General features: G+C 40.7%; 1 long non-coding RNA gene across 6 annotated transcripts in view; it reads left to right on the top strand.

The window, feature by feature from the left end:
* LOC121891896 overlaps positions 1-26,772 on the top strand; it is a 363,049-nt gene that overhangs the window by 109,593 nt on the left and 226,684 nt on the right. For 4 of the 6 annotated variants that reach the window (XR_006094218.1, XR_006094217.1, XR_006094222.1 and 1 more), the window contains one exon: positions 16,112-16,227. The exons of the other annotated variants lie outside the window; for them this stretch is intronic. This is a non-coding gene — a long non-coding RNA (uncharacterized LOC121891896). The remainder of the gene's footprint in view (positions 1-16,111; positions 16,228-26,772) is intronic. 6 annotated transcript variants of the gene reach the window in all.

Below are 26,772 nucleotides of genomic sequence, written 5' to 3'. Positions count from 1 at the left end.
CGTCTTTAGCATACATAATAAGGAAACACTCCCCCCCCCTCTTAAGATGTGGAGATCTGAAACAGAAAAGATTGTGTGTTTGTCATGATAAGACTCATTCCGCATGGCTCTGACAGAAAGAAAAAAAGAACTTTTCAGCTTTTCAACACTTTCAAAAACAGTTTTGTGTCACTTTTCTTTTTACCTCTATCACAAAAAAAAAAGTCTAATTTTTACCAGCACACAACATCTGTACAAACAAATGTGGTGCATTTGTCATGGTGACACTGATGCACAGGCGTTTTGATAAGTTTCATAACAGAAAATGACACAAAAAATGCTACAAGACCAACAGGATTACACACTTTACCAGTGCTGCGTTGCATCCGAGTGACAATGTGAATAGCAGAATTACAAAAAAAACCCAACAGTTACTGTGAAAGTATCGTAATACCAGGTTCATTACAAAGCTGTACTTGCAGGTGCTTTTTTTAAAATAATCAGAATCATCACCTTTTCATTGCTTACATGTTAATTATCCATCAGTGATAACTTGGAAAATGAATTTTTCTGCGATCACAAGTTGCAAAGGTGTTGCTTGCCACTTGATTCAAATACTGTCATTAGTGTTGTCACTGTTGCTATTTAAGGTAGTTTTCTAACTTACCTTGTCAAAGTTTGTGAAATTCCTCCCTTTGCAAATAAGCAAGAAAAATAATAATTCTCATTTGCTCCTCTTTATTCTGCCCTTATGTCGCTTGGTTTCCAAGATAAAATATCCGCCAATGAAAAAACACTTTAGCTCAGGGACTATTTAAATATTATCTTCAACTTAAAGCATTTAAATACGCATTAAGTTGTTTTCACAACCCACAGGAGTCATTGTTTTTGGAAAGTTAGAAGAATTACTGGGAATTGTTTCTTTGTTTTGGAGCTTAGTATGAGCTAACTTCAGTTAGAGGGAGCAGTGAAGAAAGTTTGTAGTTATCCAGACTTACATTTTTGATGTCTTTGAATCAAGATCTCACACATGACTTGAAGTAATTTAAATGAGCTTTTGATTTCTTTTTTTTTAATTTTTGCATGTGTGTCTTGTTGGTCTACTGGCTCTCAGTCATTCCTGCAAGATGACATGTTGGGAAGTCTATTTTTAGGCATCCTACTGGTCTAAAATTAATAATTTGTTCAAAGATATAACACAATATAAAAGCCATAGTTAGGTGCTCACTCAGAGGGAAGTATCTGTACCTTCCCATTTGGTGTAGTTATGTAGTATATGTGATAGGTTGATCAGAGAGAGCAAGGATCAATGAAGAAGGGCTTTATTCCCAGTGGGCCCACTCATGCCAAAAGTGTCCAACAACCGGGATACAATGGGGTCCAAAAGTCTTAGATCGCTAGTTAAGATACGTCTATTTACTATTTTTTTCATTACAAATGATATCATCTTAACAATTTGAGTGAATCTTTGAAAAATGTGCATGATTGTTAGAAGATCTTAGTATTTATGTCCCCTTTTTTCTTTAATGACAACATGCACTTAAGCTGACATGGACAAGTTTGTGCAAAACCTGATGACCCATGTTGTCCCAGCATGATTGACAATGTTCCAAAGAGCTTCTTGTGATATCACAGAGTGCTCGGCTTTCTCAGTCTTCAAGTGCTCTCATAAATGTTGAATGGGGTTGAGGTCAGGTGACTGTGGAGGAAAGTACATGACAGTCAGGAGTCCTTTGGTCTTCAAGTAGTTCTTGCAAAGCTTTGAGGTGTGTTTGGGGTCGTTGGGGTCATCTCTGAAGACTGGAGTGCTACTTTTCCTTGGTCGGGGTGTAGTCATAACGGTGCAGGTGTCCAACTCCAGAGTAGACAAAACACCACCAGACTTGAATAATCCCACAACCATGTTTCACTGTCAGTTTGATACGCTACGGTTTCATTCTCTCTCCTGTTCGTCTCCTTACATACTCCCGTCTGTTACTGCCATAAATCTCAAACTTGGATTCAACTTGGACTTTTTTTCCAGTCCTCCACTGTGAAATGCTGGTATTTCTTAGCCCACCTCAAGTGTTTGGCCTTGTTTCCCCTCTTGAGAAGTGGTTTAGAAACTGCTACTCTACTTCTCTACTGTATCTGTGATGAAGTTGCTTTTCTATCTCTCGGGGAACTAAGCTTGATATATTGATCTTCTGATGGTGTGGTCACTTTTTGGTCTGCCTGATTGTACCTTAGATACAACTGATCCAGTGTTTTAGAGCTCCATGAACTGCCCCCTTAGAAACCTTTACTCTAGCCATGATTGGATGCTCAGAAAGCCCCTCTTTGCTCAGAGTAACAATCTGACTTCTGACACTTCCACTTAGTTCTGATGCCATGTTTCCCACTATCACAATGCTACTCAGTAATCAATGATCTGCTGGAAACTTGAGGTGAACACTGGCTGCAAGTTGAGCCACTTGAACAAGCCTCTAATGAGTAGATCAAACCCACCTGAGTGTCATCTGAACACTTCAATGGAAGGGATACAACGCAAGGAAATCTAACCTTTTGTACAAGTTGGTCAAAGCCACAAATCTGCTTAAATTTGATTGCTAATGTTAGGAATGTCAATGGCGAACGGTAAAGCTGAGGTCCTGGATCCTGGAAGCACAAGGAAAGACGGTAAGTATAGGTAACGCAAACAACACGAGGAATAACTCTGGATATGCAACTGACAGCGAGAGACGACCGCTGTAATTGAAACAACGATCTGACAACGAGTGGATGGAGAACCGCAGTAGATACGCTGTTAAGTTGATGAATTGATGGAAGGCAGATGTGCAGGGCTGGGCAGGTGAGGTGAATGAACCGCAATCAGGAGGGAAGCCGGAGAGTGCCAAGGAAGGACGCCACACCCACACCACATAGATATAGATATAGACAGGGGGAAACAGGAGACACAGGGGAAAAGAGAAACACATGGAAACACAAGGGAAATAACTGGAGGCACAGCTGGGGCCGTGACACCTAACCTACAAATAGTTCAGAATCTTAAATATTTCTTCTTCATTTTACATCTCATTACTTCTCATGTTTTTAAATGTTTCTGAATCCTCAAACTTTCTGATTATTTCCAGGTTTTACTTGGAAATATTAGAGATATTCAATGTGGTCTCGGACTTCTTGACCCCACTGTACACTCACATTTTCCATAAGCACGCTAATGTCACCAAGGCAAACTCCTGTAAATTCATCAAAGCAGGTAAATAATGTGATTAAGTCAATGATTTGCAGCAGACCGCCAGTCACTCCGCGATAAGAGGCTGCCTTAAATCAGCGAGAACTGAAAAAAGATGTCAAAGTACAGTGCTCCTTCCTCGCCAGTGGATGGGCACCGGCCTCATTTTATTCCAACCCATGTATAAAACACAGTGTGGGAATAGGTCTGACTGATCTATCCCATCTAATATGCGACTTTCTCTCCTTTTTTTTTTTTTTTTGCTCATAAGTTGCACATGGCTTCATTAAAACAAAAGCACGACCATAGGGAGCACATAAAACATGCTGCTGCTACCTAATATGGTATTTATGACCAGGGCTAAATGTAGAGTGAATTAAACTTTAAAGGATTGCAGTCAGGTAGACTTGCCGACATTTGTGGAGGAATGTCCATTAACAAGATGAAAGAAGAGGGATGTGTGGATATGTGTGTGTGTGTGTGTTGGAGGAGAGTGTTATTCCCTCATGGCTGCCAGTGGTACGTCAGCTACTCAGCTAGACAGCTGGCTGGACCTAGACACCTTACAACTGCACGTGAAATGAAAAATCGACTGACAGGATCGCCCAGGAGCCCCAGCCTCCTGTATTTACAGAAATAATTAAAACGTATCAAAAGTGACTTCTCCCACCTCCCTCCATCCTTCCCTTCAAAATCTCCTTCAGCGAATCTCCCCCCCTTCTTTTTTTTTTTAACTCATTGCCTTTCTCTCTCCGTTAAAGAAGTTTTCATCTGCTGGAGAAAATAAACCAATTAACAGCTGATGTAGTGTAGAGACGAGGCGAAAGGGAGGTTTATGCCGACCGAGGTGTGATGCAGAATGCTTATTAGAGAACAGGTTCAGGTCTAAATAATCGCTAGACACGCTTGGAACCAATTCTGCATTCATCAGCTCCTGGATTTCCCTGTGGGGAAATACACCAGGAGCAAAAGGCCTCGTCAGCCAGGCTCTGGATGCCTCAATCTCAACTGGGGTGACACACAAACAAGGAGGGATCCAGCTTTTTATAAAGACCTGAACCTGAACTCCATATTTCTAGGAGCTTTTTGGTTTGTTTGGCCCCAAATATTCAGTATAAGGGAAATCATGTGTGCTCTGATACACTAAGAATTACGGTAGAAGTCAAAACAAACATCCACCAGCTGCAGGCTTGTTTGCTAATTTTCTAACTTTAGTGGTGCATGAATGTAATACTTAACACTTTACTCATTTAATTTCATTTTTACTTCAGCATAAATCCCTTTAGAATCCCTTGAACAGCACTTTGCACACATCACTCGATTGATATGTGATATTATAGCGAGGACTGTAAATCATTGATGCTTAAAAAACTGCACTGAGCATCTTTGCACGTTACAAAACCCCATAACAGCACGTCACAGATCACGCACATGTTTACCAGCCTGGAGGCTCCGTGACTGAAGCCAAAAGGGCAAAGAACAAAAAGCCAAAGATTCTTACGTTGCACAATTACTGTAACAACTGGTATTTTCTCTGGCTATTTAGGATGGCAGATAAAAATAAAAATATTCGGGAGGAAAGTGAATTATGTGTGCTGTAAGATCCTGAGGAAGTTTCTTTCTGTTTTATACATACAATGACTTGAGAAAGTACATTTTTCATTAAAAGATTTGACAAAAATATGGACTATTCTGATGTACAGATGAGAAAAACACTGGAAGTACTTTGATTTTTCTTATATATTCTGTATTGTGTAGTAATTTATGCATTTTGTTGTAGACATGAAGGTCGGAAGATATTATAATGTAAGTAATAAATGATAATCTTTGTCTGTATTTAGCATAATTTCAAGATGTATGTGTTGTGCTCTGTGTAAGCCCGTGTGGGCGGACCGTGTTGCATAACACAAGCAAAACTCGATTATTATCGTCATAATTAGGCAAGATAAGATTTTAGGTTCCTGTTCTTCACTTCCTTTAATTTTTAAGTGATCCTACGACACAGCGACAGCAGATTTTAATAACGGACACACATACATTATCTCAACTTTGTATTCTAAACTCATGAGATGGCTACGTTTTTTTTTTTTTGCAAATATGTAAATATGTTTCCCAGAGCAGCTTCATGCCGACATTAAATTATTTATGATCTGAATTCATATTGTATATTTATATGTATGTAGTGTCAGACTGATATAGGGTAACTCAAAATAGGGTCTAAAGAAACTCAACAAAATTATTCTTCTGAAAACATATTCATATATTCTTCTTTATATTAGTGTTTGTTTGCCTTATGGCAATCACCGACTCAAGTTCAAAGTTGACCCAGTTTCTGATTTACCAGTACAGATGTGATCAGTGTAGAAAACCCACTCAGTACTACCAGTGTGTTGCTGAGATCCTGCTGCATTTTTGATTCATTCACAAACAAATATTAGTAACAAAAAAAAAAATCTGCTGTTGTTCTTGTTAAAAGTTTTATGCAATGACCCGCTGAGGAGACATTAGAGTTTTGTATTAATATTTTGTTGCTGTTTTTTTTTAAAGAGCTAGTTTGCAGTAACAAAACAGGATAAGTGCAAGGTGAATGAATGAATGCATGACCTTGGCTACCGCTACAGCGTGTGACAACTCCCATTTTGTCCCTCAGTTCCTGTCAGACGCATCATATTTTATAGATCGAAGCCACATCTTGTGATTTTACATTTGGGATACACAGGTAAGACTGTAAATATTTGAAATGGCCACAGGGATCATGCATCTTAGATAGCTTGTGTGATATGCACAGCTGTAATGGCTTACATCCTCACTCTCTCTCTCTGTCTCTGTCTCCCTTTTCTCTCTCTCTCTCTCTGTCTGCTCCTCTTTCCCGTGAGGCTCGCCCACCTTTTTAACGTTTTTAGCTCACACAGATGGGAGCGAAAAAGGTTCCCTTCGTCTTTTTTTTTTTTTTTTCACGTGACCTCTGTTGAATGTAAAAATTTGTGACACAAAGTGGCGCGGTTTCATATTTGTTCAGCGACGATCCGGCTCAGTGCGCCAGCGTAATGGCACGACTCCAGTAGCCAGATCACCGGAGGCGGTGCATCAGGGGACAACCTGGGATCACCGTGCTGCTGATTTATGCATGAACCATGTGCTCACTTTTTTTTTTGTGAGAGAGAGAGACGGAGCAGACGTTAACAGATGAGACATTCGGACAGGGAGACATCCTCTTTTTTTCGTGATAAGGAGGGAATGGAGACAACAGGGATGGGTGGAGGCCTTTGGAAGCCACAAAGGAATTACATATTCTGGTACTGTATTCATACCAGCTACCTGTCTGTTCGAGCCATCTGTCATACAAAATGTGGAACATAGAGCAACTAGAGAGAAGACAACCCTGTTAAAACAAGTTTACAATGCAGATGCATAAAAACGTCACTCAGTCGAAAAACTACAGATAGCTAAACATCCCCTTTAGGAGTTGAAAAAGCCAAGAAAAGCTTGTGAAAATGCAAAGAGGTTAACTGGTGCAATAAAAAGTACTGGTGTATATTTGTGCAAATGTTTACATTTTACACTTTTCTGAGGAGTGTTGCAAATGTACATGATGTTAAGCTTTTTTTTTTGTATCAGGTGATGTTTATTACAGTATTATTTCTTTTAAAACAAGACTTTCTGTTCTGTTTTTCCTTTGTTGGCAGTGATTTTATAAGACACATGTCTTAGATTATACAACTTGTCCTTAAAGCAGAAACATCACGCAATTAGCTTTATTTATCAGTTTGATTACCAGAAATTTTGGACTTGTCAGCATGTAAATAAACTTGAAATGTAATTGTGTTTTTCTAAAGCTGTTGTCTGGATACTATTAACCCTGACACCTGGAGCTTTTTACTTGTGATTGACTGTAATATTAATAATCTGGGGAATACAGTTGACCTTCTTTTAAATCATCAAACACAAAACAACAGTGAACAACAAACTGATACCAGTGACATGTTGCCAGAGGTTGCAGCCAGTAGTCTCATACTTTATGTATGAGCTATCAGCTGCTCGTCCGTCCCAGGTGTCTATAACCGACTATGACATGCCGACAGCACAAACAGATTGCAAAGCACTTGAACCTTACTGCGTTAATACTGAGCACATGATGTTTTAGGTCACAATTCCAACTGCACATCACGGGACGGTGTCGTAGCCAAAGGAACCAGGACGTCCAAGGTTTAATCCTTAATATTTTTTGCCTCTATAAATCCAAACTAAATTTATATGCGTGTGTGAAGAGTTTGTGTGTTTGTCAGGGCCATTTTTCATTTATAAATGCTACAGATGTAAACAAACCTTCAACAACATCAGAAAACATTTATAAAATTGATTGAATCTCGCCCAGAATTTCCTCCCGGTTTGATTTCAATCTTGTTTTTATTTTATTTTTTTATTTATCGTTTCCTTGTGGTTAAAACAACCGTTTTTGTTTACATCTGGATCACAGATTGTACCTTTTGACATATGAAATATGGGCGTGATGATCGTGACAGATGTCGACTTACCTAAATCATATCCAACATCCAGCAAAATGTTAACTTACACCAGGGAGCTCCTTGAACATGTGGACTCAAATGTTTTTCCACAGTGTGCGCTCATAAAAATAGCAAAGCTTTAACTTATAAAAAAAGAAAAATAATAATTGTGTCGAATTGTTGAAACTCACCTCTGTGTGTTCCATATTTTTAAAGGAAACTGGCCTACCTTTAACAAAAGCAAACCTTTTTTTTCTTCTGGCGTGCTCACTCAAACGGTATTAATTCAAGCACAAGAAATCTACATGGAAATCTAACCCCTTTAAGCATCCCTATCCCTGTTTGTCTTGACAGCGCTCTCCTTAAGCAGGTCGTGTATCCATATTTGAAGGCGCCACCGGCTGCGTAGGTAAAGATGGGAATTAGTAGTGACAAGGGGAGGGCATCAGCACAACAGAGGTACCTAAGGAAAGAGACAACCTCTTCCAGCGAAGGCAAATGAGCCTTGTCAGCCGGCAGTTGGTGCAGTAATTATAAAGGGTGCGTTGAATTTCCCAGGGATTCCAGGAGAATGGCATAATGGAGAAAGCACTAAGAATTTTATAAGCCAAGCTGGGAAATAAGACAGGAAAATCAAACATCCACTGAAGTCTGCCTTCTACAGAGGAACCATTAGACTTGTTTGTGATATGTAGGTACACAGTTTCTTAAGCCATTGTGCAGTAAGACAGACTTGCTGATTATGTGAAACTGCAGTAGACGTCGCTGCTGTTGTCCTAAATTACCAGTTAAGTTGCTGCACATTACCCCCAGTAATTTGCCAGATAGCAGGTGCACCTGCTTGTTCAACCATTTCCCGCCCCCCCACCCCCCACCCTCTCCGTTCAGTGTCTTGTGCCAAATAGCGGAAAACCAACTTTCAGCTGCTGATGCTGTGATCTTTGAGCTATTTTTGTCCCACGTTACCTTCAAGTGTTACATCCATTGCTATTTCAGTCAGTTTATCTCCGTTAATCATCCTCTTTTTTGTTAAGAAATGGTTGTTACACTTTCAAAGTGTTTCAGCAGCCTTTTCTTGCCATTTTGTGTTTTCGGTAACCTGGTTATGTTACTCCCTGTGTTCCCCTAGACATTAGAGGTACCTCAGTGTGAAAATAAGCAGTAAAGAAATACAGAAGTACTATCAGCAAAATGTGTTGAAAATCTCAAAAGCAAAAGTAGACATTGTTTTTAATACATTTATATATAGTTGAGTCATTTCATTTATAAAATAAATCTTATTCTGTTTGTTGATTGTTTGTTTTGTGTGTAAAATGTACATATACAAGTGTAAAGTGGCAGAAAATGTGAAAAAAAATGTAAATACTCCAGTACTACCTGAGTAAATAGTTACTTTCCACCACTGTTTGATAGATAAATGAATAGATGGATGACTTCTTGAACATCAAAAGTAGCAAAACTGGGAAAAAAGGTGAATTTTCAGATTTCAATCAGTGAATCTCCTTTGTTTTCTTCTAGAGGTGTTTGCTTGAGATTGATAGATATGTGTTGTGCATGGTGTTGATATAATTTAGCATCATTTATAAGTAATATCAGTAAAGGTTTTGCATGACATCATAGCGTTAAAGATGTCAGTAAACGGTGTGTTATTGCTTTGGGAGCGATGGTTTGTCGGTGATTATGTCATATTTTAATAGTGAGACAGTAGCCTTGAAGGACAGAGAGGCTTTGCTTGTGTCTGGAAGCTCGCCAGGTACATTACGTAACATTACATTACAATGATTTAACACGTTTTTTTTTTGTCCAAAGTGACTTATGAGTGTGTTCAACCTCCACAGGAAAAAAAAAAGAGTGCAATGTTATTGTATTCCCGAGCCAACCAGGAGAATCTATATCGATCGCCGATTGAGTAACTAAAGCTGGTTTAACTTAACTTTTGTTTGTGTAATTTTCCCCCCTTTTTAATATACAGTGTATAAACCATTAACTGCCTGAACTGTGAGGATCTGATTTTACTTCATAAACATTTTTAGAGTCATAGTGTAAAACCTTTCTCACCCTGCCTCCAGAAACTGTTGAATGAATTATAAAAGCGTCGCTTTCATTGGCGCCTTTTACTGTCCCTCGATGATCTTAATGCTGTTTTAGAGGCTTTTTCACATTGACAAGGGTAATCTGAGAGGAAACGCTCAATCAATGGAATTTCTTGGCATGCAAATTGCCTTTTTTTTTTTCTTTTAAAAGATATGATATATCAGAACAAACATATCTTTCATTGGGAGTTTCAGTTCCCAAATATTTAAACCAGTATTTGCTTTCAAACAACAAAACCGGGGGAATCTAGTTCTAATACTGAGCATCCTGCGGCTGTAACGGTGTGTTTCTCCCTCCTCGTACAAATATCTCCTCAGGCCAGAGCTTTGAACGTGTCTCTACTCAAATGTACCTTGTTAAATAATGGTTAAAAATAAATTAAGAAGAAGCGAGTTGTTTACCTAGTTGCTAAGATGCCAAACCAGACTGCAATCGTTTTCTTCCGGGATTTAGTTTTTCTGTAGGTTGATGCGTACTTTGTGTGTTTATTTACCCTGCAGGACTATTCACGTCTCTTTGAGTCTGACAGTTACATCTGTTCAGGTATGCGTCGCCTCGAGCGGCATCAGCGAATCTGCCCGCCGACTCGCTTTGCATCCCATCGGTGTTGCTGTGAACCTTTTTTTCCATTTCTGTATCCGCCGGTTCACCTCCAGACCTCGCCAGCCCCACCCCCTCTCCATCACTTCAGAGAAAACAGATGTAAACCTCATCCTGCCTGTCCGTGTCTCGGGGACACACCGAAGCTCACCGCCAACTCGGAGGTCCCTCAGCGACATCTGTCCTGATTTCGAGTGACATCAGAGTCAGTCCTCAGTCACTCTGATCCTGTCAAGGAGTCGGCTGAGATGAACCGATGGCGGATGGCCTATTTATACCCCGGTCACCTGATCTCTCACTCCCCCACAGGCCAGGAATATTAAATTGACAGCAGCATATTCTGAAATGTGTGATTGCCCTCGAGGCTGCGGATACTCAGGGTTATCAGTTTTTTTATTTTACCTTGATAAACACATGGAGGACTCTTCTACGGTCCAAGCAAGTCACAGGTTTGAATCCTTCTAGAGTCACCTGTGCTAAATACTTATGGTTTTAATGCCTTTTTGATATAAGAATTTATGTTATATAATAAAAATAGTGTTATTAAAGTCTAAATTAAATGGGAAAGCTGTTTATTTTGATCTGATTGACGAAAATCTTCCTAATTTTTGGAGGAAACGTATCCATCTATCCATTCAGTTCATTCACCACCAGCTCATTCAACTGTTTTCACATTACTTCCTGGTTCTTACTTCCTTCCTTCCCTCTTTTTCCTCATTGCTGGCAGAATATTCCCTCAGTCTGAAAGATACAATCATCATTCTTTCACTTAGAGCTTCAATAATAAGTCAATTAATCGATGAGTTGATCGACAGAAACTGGCGAATATTCGTTTTAGTCATTTTTAAGGAAAAACACCAAACATATGGTGGTTCCAGCCTCTCAAATGTGAAGACTTGATGCTTTTCTGTGTCATACATGATAATAAACTGAATATCTTTGGGTTTTGGGTTGTTGGTCGTACAAAACAAGACATTGGAAGACGTTTCCTTGGGTTCTAAGAAATTATAACGGGCATTTCTCACTATTTTTTGACATTTTATAGACAGAAACTTAATTCTGCTCTTCTTTCCTTTTAGCAGATTTCTTATCTATCCATTCATTCACTCACAAGCTCTTTGATTCGTCACCATGACTGGTTTCCTTCTATCCTTCCTTCCTTCCCTCTTTTTCCTCATTGCTGGCAGAATATTCCCTTAGTCTGAAAGACACAATCGTCATTCTTCCACTTAGAGCTCCAATAATTAGTCAATTAATTGATGAGTCGATCGACAGAAACTGGCGAATAATCGTTTTAGTCATTTTTAAGGAAAAACGCCAAACATATGTCGGTTCCAGCTTCTCAAATGTGAAGACTTGATGCTTTTCTGTGTCCTACATGGTAGTAAACTGAATATTTTTGGGTTTTGGGTTGTTGGTCGTACAAAACAAGACATTGGAAGATGGTTACTTGGGTTCTAAGAAATTATAACAGGCATTTCTCACTATTTTCTGACATTTTATAGGCAGAAACTTAATTCTGCTCTTCTTTCCTTTTAGCAGATTTCTTATCTTTCCATTCATTCACTCACAAGCTCTTTGATTCGTCACCATGACTGGTTTCCTTCTATCCTTCCTTCCATTCTTTGATTCACCTTCTCATCAGTGACACGTTAATCAAATTTGTATGAGTCTTCATCCCTCCACTCTTCTCCTTCCTTTCATAATATTAGTCATCTATTTATTCATCCATCCATCTCTTTTACTGTAACCAGTGGGTGGTTTTCAGGAAGCCCTGCAGCCTTGGATCTTTCCCTCCAAACACAGGCGAGGTGTTGACCGATGTTGGACAGATTGGCCGGGCAGCGGGGGAAACTGAATTGCCGTAATCACATTTACTTGGCCCTTATCTGCGTGTTTGACATTTTGTCTCAGCGACCCGACAACCAAAGTGTAGGTCGAGCTGAACCGCGAGCTGTCAAAACTCGCCGCTCGGCCCGTGCCATGTTAAACACCCGACATCTGGGTCCACCGTAAACACTCAGCCCCTCATAATCAGCCCCACATGTGGCAGCGTTCAGGCTGCACATGCTCCCGTCCAGCGCCTGGACGTAAGGGAAACTGTCAGGTCCGTCGGAGCGTTCGTCTTGTGTGAAACGGATACAGCGTCAGGATTACAATTTGATAAATATTTGAACTTCAGCTCTCCTCTTATTATAATTAAGGCAGGTTTCAAACGGGGGGCCCCCCCTGCGTTTGATCTCCACGCCATCCTGATATGGAGCTTAAGATGGGACATTTATTTAATAACAGCTGCACCGCAAACCTCCAGCAGCTGGCAGTTAAAAGAAAACCCCTCCTTCAGATACTGTTACACTCCTAGATATCATCAATCTGTGATTTCAATGCATTGCAGGAGTTATTCTGTGATGAAGTGGGTTAACTTACGTTTCAGTCGAACCCGCTTTCCCTCTATAATTGTACTTCAATTAGTTTTCCTACGTTTCCCAGAATAACTTTTGACAGCCTCCAAAGATGGGGGGGGTGGGGGTGTGACATTGTTGCTCGGATACCGCTCGCGAGCCAAGTAGTTCATGAATTTTTTGGCCACAAAATTGTTGAAGCTTCTTGTGGTCAAAGCTCAAGCTTTGTTGTGGCTGCATTCAATTCTTCTTGCTCCTGTGAGTGCAGAACCGGATCTCTTGACTCCTTTACAGCAGATTTTTTTTGTTGTATAATTGTTGAAAAGGCAGCTTTAAGATGTCCTCTGTCTTTTATTCTCGGGGACTGATACCGAAAATTGGACGTTTACTGTAAACGCATTGGCTGAAACTGAATTTATGGTTAGTTTTCCCCATTTTTATGTTTTCATTCCTGCTTGTTTTGTCCTTTTTGTATCTGCTATACGTTGTCTGTTTGTTCTTGTGCTGCTGTTACATAACAGCGGATCAATAAAGTGTTATTTTATTAAATCTTACAAGCCAGTTATTCATGAGAATAAGACAAGTTACCAAATTAGTATATAAGTATATAAGTAAATGGAGCCTGAAATGAAATAAAAGTTCAAAGTGATAGGATAAGTTCCCTGTAAGAAAAAAAAAAACCTGTTTGAAGTATTTATATGAACTTAAATAACTGTCTGATTACTTCTTTTAGAAAATGTTCTGCATATAAACTGGCAGTTTTAGCTTTTGCCCTTTTATCCCCTCGTTCTCCTCAATCAGAGCGAATGTTTTAAATATTATCGCGTCTTAAAACTCAGCAGTTTCACAGTTATATAATTTCATATTTTGTGGTTTGAACAACATTTTTCCTCCATGTTTTTATATCTTTTCTCCCTTTGTTTTTGTAAATTAACTCTCAGTTAAATGCACTAAATTATGATTATAAAGTTTAACTATATATACCTGACTAAACCACTTGGTATGCATTCAACTTCTTGCAGCTCCTCTTGAGTCTTCCAACCCCCCTCAGGTTTGGGGCAGATGTTCTCAATACTGAGATCAATGAGGGGTTCATTTCACTGTCTTTGCTCCCTTCTGTTCGCCGTAACGCCCCGTACTACTCGCAATAATTCAAGAAAGTAACACAAATTGCGTGTACGCAGCCATGTGGCGTCCCTGACGCATGAGACTGACAGAAAGAAGGGGTAGATGGAGACGGGGGGGGCGGGGGGGAAGGAAATTTAAAGGAGGAAATGCGTAAAAATAAGTCACAGCAGGAGAGAAAGAAGCTCAGAGTAGGTATAATGAGGTGCTTTACCTCCTCAGCTTCCAAATACATTCAATAGCTTAGATTAGCTGTATCTGTTAGCCAGTTTACTGATGCAAACATAAGGGGGGGAAATGGGGTAATGCATAGATTTAACCATAATCCCAAAACCCTCAAATTGCCCTTTTAAAGAAGTGACGGCTGCCAAAATGTCCTACATTTGTAAGAAATGTCCAAAAAAACCCTCCAGTAAGTCCTCACGAAGGTACAATACAAATATAAACACACTCCCCTGCACTCGCTCTGATACCCGACGCTTTGATTCCACTTGGCTCTCGACCAACAGCACACAGATAAGAGGCAAAAAAAAAAAAAAAAAAGAGAAAGTGACACAATGAGCTTATCTAGCCCTGCCACCTGAAATTTATCTCCGTAACGTATCTCAATTTTTCTCCCGTCGTCTGCCATCTTACATCAGGTTCAGTGTCGGCTCAAGTTCCTGAACGTCGGCTGTGTGTCGAACTTAGAATGAAGCTGCACTGAGCGAGATTTTTAATGTAAAAATGCTGCAACAGAGGAAAAAAATCCCTACTAATAGGTACAACATAAGTTATTCTTTATTCAAATTAAATGTAATTGTCACATATGTTCAGGAAATAACAGGAAAAACAGGACACAACAAATCAAAAGTGAAATCCGAGCACTCTCTGTCACAGACGTACTGCTTTTGTAAACATGAACCTGCGTTGCGGCTTGACAACAATTTGCAGTTACTTGTCGTCAACCAGCGCAGGTGACAAGTTCAGCTTTAATGTGATAATGTGAGGTGTGTAGAAGTGCAAATAGTAAAGCTTGTGTTTACAGCAGGTGAACTCAAATACAAGTCATTTCCACAGCAACAAAGGTCCAGTAAAGGTGCATCACATGATGATATTTCAGTATAAAAACCCCAGAACTCTGTACATGAACAGCATTTCTCTATTAATGTGAGGTGTGACACTGTGTAAACACTGTTTTCATTGTTAAAAATGTTTGATTTTAATTATTCTGCTGGAGTCTTAATATTAGGACTTCAATTGGTTCAGTTCTGTGGTTCCCATCTCTGTGTTTTGTAGATTGTTTTGTTCAAAACAGGACCGTTTGGTGTCGTAGTGATGTCATTATGGCCACTGTTTCATTGCAAATTAATCACAATGAGCTCGTAACGTATTTCTCAGTCCAGTCATGCTTAAAGGCATGTTTTTCTCTGTCAACTTTTCTTATTTTCTATCTTTATCTTTATTGTGTCTTTATTGACCAGAGCTCAGCATGATGACAGCTGAGTGATGTGTCTCTCAAAAGTGGTCAAAGTCAGGTTGTGGTTAAATTTTGCTCCTGGTCTGGATTAAATTGTTATAATTTATATATATATATATATATATATATAGTCCACTTATTGAGTATATATGGTGTACAGTGAATCACTGGTATGTAACATAGTATATTGCTTTATTTTACTGTTTTTTAGTGACAGAAACAATATAAAATTGCAGTTTATATAATGTGAATTCATAGATTTTCAGTTGAACCACCTTTCATACAGTGACCTACACATCCCTGTCTAACCTGTTTCCATGTTGAGATTAAATGTTGTGTATTATTCTGACCTCGTCTTGCTTCATTCTTATCTACACCCTCGTTTTCTTTGTCCTTCTGTTATTATTTAATGTCGTAACGTCCCAGATTCCACACAAGGCTCATTTAAAGTTTCATCTTATCTGATGAAAGATGTGTTACCACGCTGACATGCTCCGAAGCTCTGTGCATCAGCGCTGTGTCGACCTAGGTGTGTGCATGTGAACATGTGTGTGTTGCACCCGGGGGGGTGGGGGGGGGGGCTCCTCTCTCAGCCTGAACCTATACATCATCCCCCGGTGACGACACCTCCGAGCGCCGGACCGACTCGAGCCGGGGCCCTCGGGGGTCAATCTCTTAAATGAGATTTCAGCACCACTGACCCGTTCTCTGGTCCTCTCACCTTTTTTGCCAGGAGAACAGGAATGACCTTCGACCTCTGGATCTGTGAGCACCCCACCGTCCCTCCTCCAAGTAGCGACCCCTCAGCGGCAGCCGACCATGCCTAAGCCGGAGAGACAGAGCGAGGAGGTGAGGTCTTGGTCTGTGGAGGATCACAGAGGTGTGAAATGAAGAGTTCACTTCCAAAAAGAGATGTCTGTGTGTTAGGAAGAAAATAGAAACATCGCCCTGCGGTTGTCTGCGTCCGCCAACCAGTCAAGTTGCAATCAAGTTGCACTTTGAAGGAATTTAATAAAAGGTATTAAGTGTATTTTTTATCACAATATTGACATGAATGATTCCAGTGGATCATTTCCAGTGAGAAAGATGCTGTCTTCACTTAGAGAGGATGGTGCAAAGATAATCAACCTGAAGCTCAATATTAAGCACAATCAATGAGCTTGTGGAGGACCACCAGAGGAAACAGGAAGTGAAGATTGTGGAAAGCAAAATGCAAAGAAGCTACAACTCCTAAAACATGGATGCTTCACTCACATCTGTTCCTGAGTTCTGGTGTTGAATAACCAGTCAGAAAAAGTGTTTTTCGCAGAACAATATGATGTCACAGTGAAGTTGACCTTTGACCTTTCGGATATAAAAATGTCATCCCTTCATCGTTTTATCCTATTAGACATTTGTGTGACACTTTGTCATAATTAGCGTATGAATTATTGAGTTACGGCGAAAAACGTGTGTTTTGTGAAGTCACAGTGACCTTTGACCTTTCACCACCAGATTCTAATCAGTTCATCCTTGAGTTTAAGTGGAAAATTGCGCCAAATTTGAGGAAATTCCCTCAAGACGTTCCTGAGATATTGTGTTCACGAGACAGACGGAGACGCAAACTAAGAGAAATGTTAATTCTTCATTAATATCTTTATAGTCGGATGACAAAAATATGGAAAACCAGATTCAGTACAGGACCAGGACCAGATCTTTCATCATGATTGACTCATGAATGACTGGATTGACACTACATATAACAATTGAATTCTTCAAATGGCTACAGAGAGCCTGCACCTTCCTTACAAACTCAAATAAGTCAAACAATAAAGTAAATGTTGCGTAATGTGTAGATCAATCAATAAATTTGACGGTTACAACTATAAAATGTCCAAAAAAAGTGATAATAGTTATATATTCTGGGATCCTGCAGGTCAAAATCCAAAGAAATTCACTTCACTGTCATGTTTGACACAGAAAAGCTTTCAATCCTCACGTTTTAAAAGCTGCAACCAACAAACGTTCGGTGTTTTTGAGCAAAAAAACTGTTATTCGATTATCAAAATAGTTGCCAGTGCTGAACAGACAACAATCACAGCGCTCATGAGGACAAGAGTGTGTGAACAGTTCAAACACACAGTATACAGAGCTTTGTTACTCCTTGTTTCTGTTTTGTTTTTAAAGAGGGAGTCTCTCTGCAGCTCTCTGTAAATGAAAATAACAGTAAAAACAGTGCAGTGTGTACATTTTCCCAAATGACCCCCTTTTCTTTTCTTTTTTTTTTATATAACATACTTGGAGGGTCTCTGGTGCATTAATCAGCAGGTCATATATACATTTTCTGCCCATTTCTGTCTCCACTTTCCATGACGGGAATATTTTTGGAGCTTTGACCAAAAGAATCGACTGTAATTTACGATATGGAAAAATAAAAAAGTGCATCTCTCACAGTTGTGTTACAGTGCGTTAGATATGTTAAAGCTCCAAGGCGGATAACGCGGAAGAGCATACAGTATTTCCCAGAGGCCGGCCTTAGCCTACATACTGTACTATATGCACACGAGTATAAGAGCTGCATACACGCACATGCACAGACATACAGTATAGAACAGCCTTTAATGTGCATATGTGCAGTTGTGTGTTTCTTTCCTTCTTCCTGACTTCTTGCAAGAAGTGCTGTATGTATGTCATTAATTGAGTCTCCAGCTCCCTGGAGTGGTTAGCTCTACTTGCACTGGGAGGATAGAGAGAGCGAGGGGGGGGGGGGATGCTCTTTGTGTGTGTGTGTTAGTGTGTACTCTTCACACACACACACACGAACAAGCCCTGATCGCCTGATGATTATGCTTGATCAGTGTCAAACACAAACTACTGCAGCGGGTGCTTTGAAAAGGAATATATTGTGTACTCAGACTTTTTCAGACCCTTAGTGGTGTTTTTACAGAGCACGGTGATTTATCCAATTCACCCAGATCTGAGAAATCTAATCTTTTTGGTTATTTCTGTGGTGATACAAGCAGCACAGTCTGCATATCCATCTTAATTTCTTAAGAAACAAAAAAAAAAAAAAAAAAAAAAAAATCAAAGCACAAGGAGGTTTTTATTCAGAGAGAAAAGATCAAATCAAATTTTGTTTGCAGAGAGGTTTAAAGCATATAATAAAACACATACAATCACAGCGCATACACCACCTGGGAAACATAAGCTGATAAGACCAGACGGGGAGTCAATACCTCGTTATAGAGCTATAAAAACTCAATCATCAGTGCAAAATTTAACGCACTAGAATGTACACAAGAAGCCACATTAGTCAATTTGTCAATTAAGCAACAAATGAACACTTAGTTCTTTTACTTTTATGTTTAGGCGCCATGTAAGCTCTGCTGCACGCTGGAGCTGCGCCCTCACATAAACATCTCTTTGGTTTAGTTTCATGTCAGTAGGTGGAGTCGTTAAGAGAGCGGACTGGTAAATCTGGCCGGCAGAGACGGAGCTGTGGTTTGTTTTCTGCAGGTCTGAGTCACGGTAAGGTCGCCCATGAGCCTTCTCCACAGCGACGTCCAGGAGATGCTTATCAGGGATTCCCGAGCCAAATGGGATGTAATTCCTCCAGTTGGACTTGTGTGGATTACCTCCACAGGGAAGGTGTCCTGATTAGATGCTGAAACACCTCAACTAGCTCCTTTTACCAGCACTCTGACCCCCCAATCCAATCCGTCCTTTTGCAGGCGGCGTCCGTGGCCTCAGATGTGTCGCTCATTCTCTGCCCGACCACTTCACACTCTGTTTGTGAACCGCCCCAGTGCACAACGGAGGTCACGATCTGACGAAGGCCAAAACCTGCAGAAGTATCAGCATCGAATAGCAGAGATATTCAATATGACGTTCATGAAGTTTGAAGGCATGTAGCAGCTTATTAAGGTAGCTGTAGTCTCACTTACCAAAGCAAAATAATTTATTTGCTCAGCTAATCAGTCTCCAAACTAATCTCTGTAGCTGCTCAAATCTGTTAAAACTCCCAAACTGCAGCTCAAACAACCCTCTCTGGAGCGCTACCATAAAACGGGGGAATTACATGAGCTTTCTTAACCGCTTTCCTAATTTTCCTCGACTCCAGTTTTGCTCTTTTTATTGCATAACTGTCACTTAGTACACTGACATGCATATTTTCAGTTGAGAGAAGAAAAAGAGACCAAATGAGGGGCTAGTTTTTTTTTTTACTTGTTTTCCAGGGGCATTCAAGCCAGGCGGGGCCCAATCAGAGGAGCGTTTCTCATGGCGGGGCGGCCCTCACGGCTGAGCTGAACGCGTTAGGGGTAAATATTTGTATCTCAGCGGTAGACGAACAGCGCTGAGGTCAGTCGTCTGGAATCCCCTGGTTGTTTAGAGACCACTGTTGTTACAGTTGGGCTTTTCTGGGTAAAAAAAAAAAAAAGGAGGCATGAGAGAGACAGAGAGAGAGTGCTAGACTCCCAGAGGGAGAAAACCGAGCACTAACACTTAAACAAAAGAAGAGAGAGGACGAGAAGTGTGAAGTCTGTTGCATGCCAGAGAAACCTCTGCTGTGGTGTTTGCACAAATGACTCTATCATATACTGAGGGTCATTTCTTTTACCGCAAATCATAAAGAAAATTTAAAGAATGTGATTTAAAGGTGGAGGTTTCAGGTGGAGGTGAGTTATTTGAGTTTGTTCTCAGTAGAAAAGTCAGTAGATCTGTGTTTGTTTGTAACGAAAGTACAGTTATGAAACCTTTCCTGGGCTTTCTGTCGGTCGAGACTTTTGTCTCCCCTTCCTGGCAGCGAGAGTAATTACAAAAACACTGTCGTACTTACGTCATACACTCCACCGTCGCCTACTCTGTCACTGCTGTTGCGGCTGTAAAACGGTGGATAAACTGTTTTGAGCGTCACAAAACCCAACGAAATGACTAATTTCACTATCAGAATTTGATGCATTTGGACGATTACATTATTTTATCCCCATTCAAGTTAGCAGAGAGCTAACCGGACGTCTCTAGTGTGCATGCATTCATCCGGCCAGTGCAGGAATGTCATATATGTCATGAAATACAGAGAGATTTAATTAATGAGCATTGTGTGAACTCGTTTGGCAAGAGCTTGACTGTATGAGATGTTCATTTTTCAAGGTTTAAAACCAAAAAATCTTGAAAGTCTTTATCTTTCCCATTGAGCAAAGTTCATATGATATAAACTGAGGTCTGGCAAGCATCACTTTTCATCTATCTATCCACACTGAAATACACTAAAAACATACATATGAATAGCCAAGTATGCATATAATGTACACACGTGTGCACTCTCAGGGAGCTGCTGCCCCTTTTATCTGTCTTCACTGGAGAGTCTCACGATGGTCTGAATGCTGTTCCTACCCTGACAAGAGTAAAATTCATGAGCTACATGTCTGTATATATGTCTTACAAATGACTCCACTACACTTTTATGATCATAAGTCGAACCAACGCCGAGGCCTATGAGAGGAATCACCTCTACTGACTCTCTCCCCTCTGCTCGTAGAAAATGCAGCTGTAGCCGGCGCCGTTTGATGAAAACGAATCAGTGCGACTAGTTCTGCCTTGTAGGGATAGAGAAGTGAGCGACATTAGCGGGGGTGTCATGTTTGATTGGGGTTTATTAGCGCCGCCTGTATTGTTCCTGTTCGTCAACAGACTCCCAGGTAATGTGGTGATAATCGTTGCGGAAGCTTCCATCTGCTCATTTAGGAGGGGGAGGAGGAGGAGGAGGGGGGGTGGTGTAGGGAGCTGCCCTCGTTTCAAATCCATTTTCCCAGGTGCTGATGGGAGGCCGCGGGGTGGAGGGGGTGGATGTTGGGAGGGAGGGAGGGAGTGTGGGGGGGGTAGGGGGGGGTGCAGTGTAGAGCCCTCTGTTTCATTTACCCAGGAGTGTCGGAGCTCTCAGCAACCAGGTTGTCTCTGCTTGTACCGGCTAATGGTTCAAACCCAGCTGGCTTCAATTGGGAGCTGGGCTCTTGAGTAATACATTTTGCACTTTGGCTCGCTACCAAGTGTACGGCATTTCGGTGCTGCACGCTACAGTGAGTTTATTGCTCAGGTGTTTGGAGCGGACGCCATAAAATCCATAAACAACCCGGGTCGTTGTGGCTCCAGGATTTCATTCGAGGCGGCGGGGTCAAGGTGCAGCGTATGGAGGAGTGGGTCTGAAGCCAGCCGGCGGTGAAGGGCCGTCTCTGGCCTGACTGTTTGTGAGAGGCAATTCTCCACGCTTGTAATTACACGTCTTTAATTGATAACGCGGAAAAGCTGCATTGATTTGGTGTCAGACGAAGGAGCGCGGGCGCCACCGGCCTCTAATTACTTCTCAGTTCTGCAATGTCAGGTTCGGTTTCTGCCGTCGCATCCGCGGCGAGGATGCAGCTTGATGTGATCGCACCTGAGCGGTTTGCTGCATTTAAGTGACTGGAAAAAAGGAAAATCAGTAACATGCGGTTGCGTGTTGGAGATTTAAAGGATTTTACAGGGTGATCTAGTGAGTAGGAGCCAAAGTAAGGCTTCTCATTGTTTGCTATTGTTATTCTGACCGTTGACCTCTCTGTTGGAGGAGGGGAAGAGGAACGGAGGTTTCCTTACCAAGATCAATACAACATAACGTTATAATTATTTAAGAAAATTAGGGCAGAGAGCTAGATGCTTACATAAGAAATGCCTCATATTCATCTGGATACAGAAAATGTCAATTTGCATTAGAGTTTGGCCTCTATAACCCATTTGGTTTTAAACAGATGCTGGGGTTTCACTCGTGCTACTGAAAGAGGTTTCAGCCTTTGGAAATAAGTAGTTTTAAGCAGTAAAATGTATTTAAGGAACATAGATGCTGTCCTGACATTTTGTAGTTGAGTGAAAAATGATTAGCCTTCGGAGCCAGTTTGAACCCTTTTCATACTTTTTCAGTGTGGTGTCGGAGAGTTCTGACAGAGGGATTTAAGAAGAAATAGAGCAAACAAACAGATGAAGAGGAAGTGGACCAGGACTTCATGGACTCTTGATCCCCCCCCCCCCCCCTCTCTTCCCACATGCTTGTCAGCCTTTTAGTCAAGCTATCACTGTGAATTTCCTCTTGGGCTAAGTCAAGGCAAGAGGAACTGAAGGCTTGTTACCTGATTCTGCATAATGCCGCTAATTTCTAGAAGTGTATGGGAGAGCTATCGCTGAGGTGATGACAGAGCTGGACCAACTGGCTTCACTGGGGACTTCCTGGGCTGCAAAAGGATTTTAAGTTTTGGGGGGGGGGGGGGCGGTTTTAAAGCTTCTAATATCCTGGGAAAGTCAGCTGAGATCTTTGCTGTTTTTCTGCTTCACATTTATGAAGTTAAACCGAGTATCTCATGTGACGCTTTGTACTTTTCTCACCTTTCAACTATTGTTGCCACAAATACTTTCTGTTTGCTTTGAACTGGTTGGAAGAGAACCAGTGACCTTCTGGTGATTCTTCCACCCAGTATTGCACCGTATTTACATATCGACCACATTAGCCTCAGTTTTTGACAAAATAATAAGAAAGCAGGAAAAAAAACGTCCTGATTTATCAATTAATTATAGTTTAAAAGTCAAAAAACTCAGCTTATCGGTTTCATCGGGATTGTGTAAGCAAAGCAAACTACTCAACTTATGATTCTTATATTGATAAACTCTAATTGGTGCATGGAAAATCCTACTACTGCGACAAAGCTGTGCCCACTTCAAACCAGTGAGAAAAGCACAAACACACAATTACATAAACGTCTCATGAGAAATAACCGGTACTGTTGTGATTTTAGTGCCGTCACATAAGACTCTGCTGCTTTTTAAACATTTGAATAATGATTGAAAACAAACTTAAAGGCTTTTTAGGCTTTTTAAACTCACTCAAGTTGCCCTTATGAAAAAAACACATCACACAGTTATCACATAATTGATGTGTGATGCATTCAGGGGCACATGGTTTTGGGACATTTCACATGCGATGCATTCAGGGGCACATGTGGTTTTCGGATGTTTCACATGTGATGCATTCAGGGGCACATGGTTTTCGGACATTTCACATGTGAAACTTAAGGGGCACATGTGATGCATTCAGGGACATATGTGGTTTTGGGACATTTCACATGTGATGCATTCAGGGACACATGTGGTTTTCTGACATTTCACATGTGAAACTTCAGGGGCACATGTGATGCATTCAAGGGCACATGTGACTTTATCTTTTTCACATGTAAAGTTAACAATCACATGTAAAGCTGAGTCTTTGTTCACGTATGAAATTTTAAGATACACATGTGAAATCACAACATCACATGTGAAATGTCTCAGTTCACATGTGATTTTTCGTAAGGGTGGTCAATTTCACACCTGAGTGATACAGTACGTCATTACATCCATTTTGTTGTTTGTATATGTATCAAAAATCACCTTAAATGTGCCTCAGAGAAGCTTCAGTATCTAAGCTTTTGTTTGTGTGAGTGTGTTTCTTTTCTTGCGAGGTGTCTCGTTCATTCGTACACGTGTGAATGAATTAGCGCCGTCGTGCACACGTGCGCGTATCTCTGTGGTTTTTTTCTATCTGCGAGTGTCTCCGCGTTTGCGTGAGCATTGCTAATAAAGAGATCCTGTCTTTTTGCTTGACACAAACAACGACGCTTAAAGGCGATTTAATGTGATTTTAATTAGATTTTAATTGCATTACCTGATCTTAACGAACCTCGAGAGGGAAGCAGGATGATGCTGTAATTTTCGGTGTTGTTTTATTTTCCTGCAAACAGTAATCTCCATTAAGATGATTATTAACAGAATTTAGGAGATGTTAAAAGAGAGCTTTGAAGAACTCGGCTCTGTCTGTCCTTTGCAGAGTTTTTTTTTTTTTTTTTTTGTTCATGCGAGAGCAGGAAAATGAATTAGTGTGTGTGGTTTTAAATGAAAGAGACAGACATATAATAGTGTGTGTGTGTGTAAATTTGAAAGAGTGTGTATCAGCTTGTGTGTGTGTGTGTAAGAGAGAAAAAAAAGATAGATGAGTGGAGGATAGAGAGGATGAAGAGTGTGTGCACAAGATAATGTGCATGTAGAAGTGAGTGTGTGTGAGAGAGAGAGAGTATTTTTTGAAGCAAATCAGTGTTTAAATGCGTCAGAGAGTGTGTGTGTGTGTGTGTGTGAGGGGGAAGATGTAGAGGGGAAAAAGTGTGTGAGACAACTTGTATTTTTCAGCAAGAATGAGCAAGTGTTTTTCTTAGTATGTGTGTGTGTGTGTTTATGTGTGTGTGTGTGTGTGTGTGATCTCTCAGCCTGTAGATGGAGCTACACTCTACACTTCTCTCTCTCTCTCTCTTTCTCTCACTCTCTCTCTCATATCCTCCATCTGCACACAATGAATGCATTGTTCCCCCCCCCCCCCCCCCCCCCCACCACCACCATCATCACCACCACCACCACCACTACCCCCTCACACACACACACACACACACACACATACACAAACACACTTCTCTCTCTCTCTCTCCTCCAGCAGATTTGGTATTTATGTTAATGTACACCTCTGTGGATCTCTTGCCTCCCAGTGGTTAGATACTCTGTTGATATGTGGCTTCGCTCTGTGTGTGTGTGTGTGTGTGTGTGTGTGTGTGAGCTCACAAGAAAAACAACAGTATAGATCTAAAATTCAGGCCGCCAAAAACACAACCTATAGTCACTTTCACGCCATCTAGTGGCCGTTGTAATTATGACGCAGCTCAGATGACGTCAATGTTAGATGATTAGGCAAGTAGGTCTATCTGCGGACTCCCAGTATCCACCCACTGGGTTTGCAGTGAGATGGTTAAGGGTTGCTACATGTTCGCTTCCCATTTCCAACCGCGAGTGTCACGTTTTCCGACCGCGAGTCTAGAGAGTTGAGTCGGTGTTTACTGTTTCCTTAATGACGAAGGTTTGTGTAACTTTTAAGGAAGTGTAAACCGCGTTTCAAGTGATCATAATTTTAATCCAAACCATGATCTTTCCTTAAGTCTAACCGAGTGGTTTTTGTGCTCTAAAGCTAACGAGACCTTAACCACAGCGTTGTCACACCATAAAACCGTAATTATTTTTTAACAGCGATTTGTAGCGGTTTCGGGAAAGTGGCGTATTACGCTGCTACTGGTCATGCTGGAGTGCATTACTGCAGTTGTTAGATGCAACTAAAGGTCGTTTTTAGACCTATACTGTCGTTTAATTATGAGGATGTGTTGGAGCCGATGAGAGAAGCCGGAGTGGATGAGGAGGTTTTCCAGAAAACAGAGAGAGTAGGAAATTTAAAAAAAAAATCCTGGCAGCAGAGGGACATCTGAACAGTCCATAAAACGTTCTAACAGTTTTCGTTGTCGTGTTTCTCAGGCAGACGAGGATTGGAAGAAATAAACCGAACAAGGCGGCAGAAGAGTTATGAAGTGCTTGATGAAGTGAGACTGCACACTCAGCATGACCAGAGACCCGACATATCTGTGAAAGTACAGAATCAAAATGTTTGACCTGAAGCGAGTCAGGGCTCTTTGTTCCTGTTAAATGTAGCTAAAGTCTCTGTTCAGAGGTTTTTAGAGGTTTCGCAGGACCCTTTTGAGTTTCAAACAGCTGAGACCCCGACCCTCGTACTCATGCAGGTGGTCATACAGTCATTATAAGCTGATGCTTTTCAGTCCTGCTCTTCTGATACAGTCAACACTATTTACTGCTGCAGCCTGATGTGTAAACTTTAGGTTTGCATGTCTATAAAGAGGCTCCCTGTTGCTGCTCTGAGTCTTGTCTTGTCACACTCTTGAGAATGAAGTTCCTAGACGCTATGCTAGCAAAACTATTCCCTTTAAATGTTGTGGGGACTTTTAAACTTTATTTTAATCTTCTCTAAATTGCTGAGATTTTGTTGAAAATATTTGTCCCCAATCCAAGGTGCACAGTAATGTTACATGCAACGATTGTGATTGAAAACCTGTTACTTAAGTGACAAAACGGCACACTCAGCGTTGATTAACGGCTGCATTCAAACCAGCAAAATCAGCAAAGTCTAATAACGATTAGTCGATTAATCGATTACTCCGTTGACAGAAAGTTAATTGGCAACTATTTTGGTAATCACATAATCATTTTTAGTCATTTTTTAATCAAAAATGCCAAATATTTGCTGGTGTCAGCTCCTTATATGTGATGATTTAGTGTTTTTTTCTGTCATTCATGATCATAATCTGATTATCTTTGGGTTAGTCAAACACAAAAAGACACATGAAGACGTCTCCTTTGACTCTCGGACATCATAACAGGCATTTTTCACTATTTTATCTTACAATTTATAGACATAATGATTAATCAAATAATTGAGATAAATAGCAGCTATAAGGGATTCACTGCTTTCTGATC

The sequence above is a fragment of the Thunnus maccoyii genome, chromosome 24 (genome assembly GCF_910596095.1).
Source record: "Thunnus maccoyii chromosome 24, fThuMac1.1, whole genome shotgun sequence".
Taxonomy (NCBI): Eukaryota; Metazoa; Chordata; class Actinopteri; order Scombriformes; family Scombridae; genus Thunnus; species Thunnus maccoyii.
Note: the sequence above shows the minus strand (reverse complement) of the source record. Positions and strands in the feature narration are given on the sequence as shown.